The 6,330-nt window shown below is 35.0% G+C and overlaps 1 long non-coding RNA gene across 1 annotated transcript; it reads right to left on the bottom strand.

Moving 5' to 3' along the window:
• Nucleotides 1–2,151: 2,151 nt before the first annotated feature.
• On the bottom strand, nucleotides 2,152–2,990 carry LOC135117449 (uncharacterized). Its single transcript, XR_010276918.1, has 2 exons — nucleotides 2,779–2,990; nucleotides 2,152–2,384 (listed from the first exon to the last, which is right to left on the bottom strand). It is a non-coding gene; the product is annotated as an uncharacterized LOC135117449 (long non-coding RNA).
• Nucleotides 2,991–6,330: the final 3,340 nt, after the last annotated feature.

Here is a 6,330-nt window from a genome sequence, read left to right as displayed (position 1 = left end):
GTACAACCCACGTAAATTACGTAGTACAGATAAAACAGTAGTCTGGTTTTGGTAAAACTTTGAATGGATGCAAAGAGAGATTACAAAGATTTTTCTCAACATACCTAATTTGCGAATTCGATTCGGTCATAGATTTTTAGATGGCTCATTTTTTCCCATAGAAATAGTTATATCATCATCCTTACCTACTAATATCACTCACTCTATTTGTTGCGATTTTTATCTAGATTTAGACTTCTAGAGCCCGAGAAAATACATAGGCTACTTCTTACCTAGTTGCTGGACGTGGTAAAACCGCGGTAGACTGTTAGTATCATTATTCACATAATAAGATTAACCTTACAAATTTTTTCTATTTTTAATTACCCAACCCTAAAGTGGGAGGCCCTGTGAAATGTCAACATTTTTAGTGTCAACGCAAACCCCCAACATATTTTTAGCTGTAGGTGGTACCAATATTGCACCTTGCTATTTCTTTGACTTATTCCAAAATACTTCAGTATTGGTGTGTGTATAAAAATAAACTGCTGTGATCAATTCACTAATGCAATTGATACAATTATTGGTTTGCGATTGCAATAGTTTATTTTTAGTTTTATCATCATTCTTCGGCCGTTATACCAATTTATCTGTGGTCTGCACTTTTATGTTATTGCTTTTAAAAGAGTGATTGATTTCATACAAATAGTAAAAGGTCATTGACATAGACAAACCTCCACTCACGTATTTAACCTTCGAATTTGTTTAACTACGGCCTAACATAAACTTGACTTCGCTAAATAAAAACTTACCTGAACTATACTACTTCGCAGGTCAAGCCATTAACTTCTTACCTTACTTTATTTTAAACCATATTAACTTTTGAGTTGTTACCAATCTTTCACAAAAGAATCCTATAGAAATTCAATTCTTACTCTACCTATAGCAATGAATACAATATAATTTTAGCACACACCATCTATTTCAGGGCATCAATGTTCCAAAGAAATTTCCCGAACATTCGATACTTGCGTGGGAAGACCGGGAGAGCTTTGAGAGCTTTTACACTATCGAGTAACATTGTGCAATCACCAGTAATTGTTTCTCTGAATATTATAACATACACTCCTTGTATGAAACTTGAATTTAATTGGCTACGGGATTCTAGGAAGTGGAATACACATGGGTATGAATCTGTTTAATTGGGACTGGTTCATTGAAAAGTTTGTAATTTTGACAGCTCCTACTCCTACTAATATTGACATACTTAGTTTCATTGTACAATCCTATATATACTGGAATTATAAATGTGAAAGTAGGTTTGTCCGTCTTTTGCACGTTTACTGCAAATCTGATTAACCGATTTAAATGTTTGGTACACAGACTTTATTTAGAACGTATTAAAGGAAACAAATTAAATTGTATTCGGGGGCACGAACTCCAATATTTTTGTAATAAATACTTTTTATTTAATTCAGCAAATATTGCCTGTGACTTTCACATTTAGCGACTGTAGTTCAACCATCCTCTGAATATTTCCGACAGAAAGTTTTTTAGTTTAAAAAATCTATGCTTACAAGGAAATACCTCTATCATAAGAGCATATGGCATCTATTTTTAAAACTAACCTTTTTTTATAACTGTAAAAAGCTTTTATTTTAATCGAACCATAATCGACTACCCAAAAGTATCGTAAAAAGTTAGCCAAAGAATATTTTTCACGTCAGTTCATGGGTCGTTCGTTTGAGCTGTCGGGTTTATGCATTCGGCTAGAACGGTTGCCGGGCTTACATGGTTGGTACGCTTCAGGAAGAGTGTTAGACTGACGCCACTAATTTTATTGATACTGTTTTTGGACGTGAATAAATTAAATTGGAAAGTGTTGTGGGATATTCAATGGTGAAGTTTGTGAACTTTTTTTGGGACTGTGAAATATACGTTACTATATTTAGCACTTGTATACCTATGTAAACATCTGCTGATATATTTACTATATCAATCCTAAATCTAATCAAGTATGTTTTGGATTGTGATAATCTTGGTTGGTGTAGTTACTATTTAGTTTGTAAAAACAGGGCAAAACTCAATCGATTATTTGTTATTTTTTTCACACTACGACGAACTAACATTTAAGGTAGGTAAAGTCACGTATTACGCAGCAATATACCAATGTACAACTAGTTTTTTTATATAAAATATGTTTAATTTCCAAATACGCCGAGGATGTTATTCAACGTACTAATCTTTAGGAACAACACTACAATCACATTGATTCTTGATGCAGACGCCACCACCCTTAGGTCCGGTTCCATCTCCCGAGTTGTGGCAGAAACGTTGACAGCCGTAGAAGTCACATCCACCTCTGCGTGCTCTGATGTATAGAGTTGGGAAGCTGTCTTGATTTCCTGGAAACAAAGGCAAACAGAGGAGTAAAAAGAGCTTAAGGTTATGTAAGGATTGCGTCCATGTAAAGCTAACGTGCTACTTGAACGGTTGGTTAGTAACCACCTGTCCTGACTAACCACCTGATTTTCAGTATTTTTTATTCTTGTAACATTTTGTTGATGACAATCGTTTAGAGTACAAAATATCAATATTTTAATAAACTACTTATACATAAAATATGTATGAAGAGAGTTAGGTAGCCCATGTAAATATTGATACAATTGCAAGTGGCCACTCTGCACTCCGCGTGAAATCTTACATTAGCTTTTAGTAAGGCCAGTCGTGTATGAAGCCAGTTTGATTGGTACACAATATTTTTGCATGTTACAAAGTAGTAGCAATACAAGTACTCACCTCCAGTCAAAATTCCCGCATAAGCAACAGCTAACAAAGCCGCCAATACCGTAAACACATAAAAATACTTCATCTTGATGCCTTGTAACTCTTAGACCAATTAACTAGCATCTTTTGCGATGCATCATATTTATATACAGCGAGAATAATAGCGCGAATTAAAACAAAAATCAATTGATTGCTACGAAATCGATTGCTAAGGAAAAGGAACCTTTATGAATACTAAAATAAGGATTACTAGTTTTCCGAGTAAACTGAAATGACCAGATTTTATTATGCGTTTAGATTGCATTCATATTTACGTTTTTCTATCGTAAAGTTGGATTTTTGAGATAGAACTTTAACAAAATGACGTCATCAAAACTAATCAAAATAATTGAAGATTTTTGAGTCAGACCAAAGTCAATAAGGACATCCTAGATTTATAGACTTGTTAAACTTGATTTGTAAATAGAGGAAAACAATAATGTTTCTTTACCCATTTACTTAATAACAGGCATAAAACGATACAAAAGGCACTATAATTGTGTACAAAAACGTATCAGTTTCAGTCTATATCTTAAAAATCCTTGTTTCAAACTGCAGATGACGCCATTTTCTTACTCATAGATAAATCGGAATATGATAAGAACAAACAACTTGAGATTCTACAACCAGTTTCCAGACGTAATTCGAGGCACGCACTCAGTTTATATCAAGCTTGGCTAGTCCGCATAGAATTTCAATCCTTCGCGTACTTCACTTGAATTTAATTTTTACAAGAATGCTTGGACTGCAGATTAAACAGTCGGCCGACAGTTGATTCGGTAGTTGCAATTAAAAAAAAAAAATCGTGAAATCAATCAAAGTTTTTAGGCTCAAATTTACCCACAACATAAATGTCCGTTTTACGTAAAACAACATCAAAATAAAAAATCATGTATCAGGATGATATGAGACATCCCCAAAATGCCCACTCTTCACCACTTGCTGCGTGTTATTACTGGAAAGAAGTAGCTCAACGCATGTCTCTTTCTTACAAAAAAAATCTTAATCATTACAATTTACTGTTTACTTTGTTTTTTATTTCAGGATAGAATAGAATACAATTTTTATTTTACAAATATGGGTATACTTACAAAAGTTCTTATAATTATAAAGTTCAGCCATAATTTACCATTCGGCATATTATATTTCGGCATATTTTATGTTTTATACTTTGTTTGTATGTATAAATGTATAGTAAACACTTGTTTTAAGAAAACAGACGTCTACGTTGCCAGTGAGCTTGGGCCTTAGTCGATCTGCTACCGGTCAAATACCTGATCGTTGTTATGTGCGCACTCTCATACATCTCTAATTATCAAGCACCCGATCAAACTGTCGGCCGACTAAAAGTCTCCAGTGTGCAGCTACTCTAACAAGAATGCTTGGACTGCATGGGGTTGTTAATATTAAAATACATTGGCTGCATTTTGTAGGGGTGGTTTTATTAAGACATTGTTGAGACATAGTTTGAGTATATTACGAAATACATTAGTCTTCTTCTTATCGAGAGAGAGCTGTAGGTTTTCATCATCTAGCAAGTTTGTGGGCGTTTTCTCATATCCGTCTCTGATTTGGAATTTTAACATTGAATAGTAGTGCATAATAGTCGCTAACATGTGTGTAAAACCGCCAACTTTCAAATGACTTCGGGGTTTTTTTGAAAGTATCCCAAAAACCCTAAAAGCGATTCGTATCTGACCAAAGAATCGAACCAGGGACTCCGAGCACAACATTCCTCCCTCGATCTTTCAAGATACAATAACAATTCAACTACACCACCGAAAAAAAAAAACTTTCCACAGCAACCTTGAAGAAAAACCACAATTTCAATTTTAATTCTCATCTCTCCAAGTCCGATACCTCAATTTACTTCACCTCAAAAATAATGACTGCCCATTTTTAATAAAGACCCTTCGTCACAAACAATGGGGAAAGGAGCCTGGTATTACACTTGCGGTCCTACAAAATGACCACACGCTACGTACATCATACTTTCATCGGAATACTGAACATAATAGCACTGTGTTATGCTTGGGTTACCTGTTTAACTAATTTGCATGAAGCTGTTGCGAAGATTGGGTTGTGTGCTGGAAGAGATATTTTGTATTTTATGTCTTTCGAATACACGAATTCAAAATGGCTGTATATTTTGTGGGCTTATAGAAGATACCTCACCTACCTAGAAGATACTATTCCCTTTTGAAAAAATGATCATTACACGAAACTTTTTTTAAATTTTACTTTTACCGTAGTTCCCAGTTGTGTTATGCAGATCTAAATTCATCATAGTTTTGCACAGTACAAATCAAAATGTAGAACTGGCTCTTCCAGTAAAATCAAACATCTTGGTTCACCCGGACACTCTGTAAAGATAATAAATTCCCGCCCCACCTGCAAGGGTCCTCTTTTCTCTTAAGAAATAAAAGTTGCTGAAAAACGTACCTTTTGTATATTTTCTACCTTCAAATTTTTTATGGACATCCATCCGTCTTTGTCTGTGGGTAACCGGGTTATTATATCTTGTTTCTGTTATATAATGATGTTGATAATTCTGTCATTTTCACTGGGAAAGAATAAGTTGTGTTTTGTTCAGATTTTAAGAAATCTGAATAAAAGTGACAAAAGCTAGTGTAGGTGCATTCGTTGATAGTAGAAAGAAGGGTAACTGTTAGTATGTATATATCTATTTATTTATTTATTTAACCTTTTGTGTGCACATAAAAACACAAACAAGAATATATAATAGAAAAAACCAATGTACCTAAGTACCTACGTCTAAATTGGTGTTTACACGCATACATCTTGAACTTTAAACTTTCAATTCTTATTTTTTGGTAGTTCACCTGCTTATGTATTTTTCCCAGGAATACGCTGGTTTCATCCATCATCCTCCGAGCCTTTTCCCAATCACGTTGGGGTCTTCTTCCAGTCTAACCGGATTCAGCTGAGTATCAGTACTTTACAAGAAGCGACTGCCTATCTGACCTCCTCAACCCAGTAACCCGGGCAACCCGATACCCCTTGGTTAGACTGGTGTCAGACTTTCTGGCTTCTGACTACCCGTAACGACTGCCAAGGATGTTCCAGCCAGTGATGACCTACAGTTTAACGTGCCATCCGAAACACAGTCAATGGTGTCTAAGATATACTTAGAAAGTACATACAAACTTAGAAAAGTTGCATTGGTACTTGCCTGACCTGGGATCGACCCCGCGCCCTCATACTTGAGGTTGGTCCTTTACCCACTAGGCCACCACGACTTACGAAGGAATACGCTGGTTTAAACACTCCTTATTTTAAACATTACTGTTCAAGACTATTGTGCTGTGATAAAGATTCAACATTTTTATGACACATTTTGATTTAAGAGAGTAAAAATAGAGCAATTTTTTACTTATATGGATGAAAATTTAACACAAAATAAAATTAACGATTCAAAATTCTCCTTAATGTTCACTTCCTAAGCATGTACTATCTTCAGTTTTCCTGTTCCACTGTTGAAGGAAGTTCTTAACGGTCGTCACT

Source organism: Helicoverpa armigera, chromosome 10 (genome assembly GCF_030705265.1).
Source record: "Helicoverpa armigera isolate CAAS_96S chromosome 10, ASM3070526v1, whole genome shotgun sequence".
NCBI lineage: Eukaryota > Metazoa > Arthropoda > Insecta > Lepidoptera > Noctuidae > Helicoverpa > Helicoverpa armigera.
This window is presented reverse-complemented; position numbering and strand designations above follow the sequence as displayed.